We start from the raw sequence: 657 nt of genomic DNA on the forward strand, positions 1-657 counted from the left end.
CTCCTCTGCCCCTGTGACACTGGTCTCCTTGCTGTTACTTAAGTTCACGTGACACAGACCCACTTCAGAGTCTCCCCACACCTTTTTCTCATGCAGAGGTCAAGAATGCTTTTCTCCTGAATGTCCACATGAAAACTCCTTTACTTCTTTTGAGTTTCTGTTCTCATGTCTTCCCCTCAGGAAAACCTTCCCTGATCCCAACTGGATCTAAAACACGAACTATTTCCTACAACGATCACTTCAAACATTACTTAAATGTATTTAAAGGTCCAAATATGCCAGCAGTTTTTCAAAGAATTCTTGAATAAACCCCAAATAAATGTCAAATAAGAATGTAAAATAAGTGCTCGCTTCAGCAGCACATATACTAAAACTGGAACGATACAGAGAAGATTAGCATGGCCCCTGCACAAGGATGACACGCAAATTCGTGAAGCGTTCCATATTTTTTGGTTATAAAGCAGAAACTAACACACCATTGTAAAGCAATTATACTCCAATAAAGATGTTAAAAAAAAAAGAATGTAAAATAAAATCATTTCTTTTGATAGCACAATATGTTAGATACTCACAATCTCCGGGAAATATTTTCCTCTGAGATTATTAAAGGTACACTTCCCTTTTCTTCAGAATCATGACAGGTTAAGTATTCTTTCC

At 37.1% G+C, this 657-nt stretch overlaps 1 non-coding gene across 1 annotated transcript; it reads left to right on the top strand.

Moving 5' to 3' along the window:
• The first annotated feature begins 343 nt into the window (after positions 1 to 343).
• LOC132512842 (U6 spliceosomal RNA) lies at positions 344 to 450 on the top strand. Its single transcript, XR_009538360.1, has one exon. It is a non-coding gene; the product is annotated as a U6 spliceosomal RNA (small nuclear RNA).
• The last annotated feature ends 207 nt before the right edge of the window (positions 451 to 657 follow it).

The sequence above is a fragment of the Lagenorhynchus albirostris genome, chromosome 21 (genome assembly GCF_949774975.1).
Source record: "Lagenorhynchus albirostris chromosome 21, mLagAlb1.1, whole genome shotgun sequence".
In the NCBI taxonomy this organism is placed as follows: domain Eukaryota; kingdom Metazoa; phylum Chordata; class Mammalia; order Artiodactyla; family Delphinidae; genus Lagenorhynchus; species Lagenorhynchus albirostris.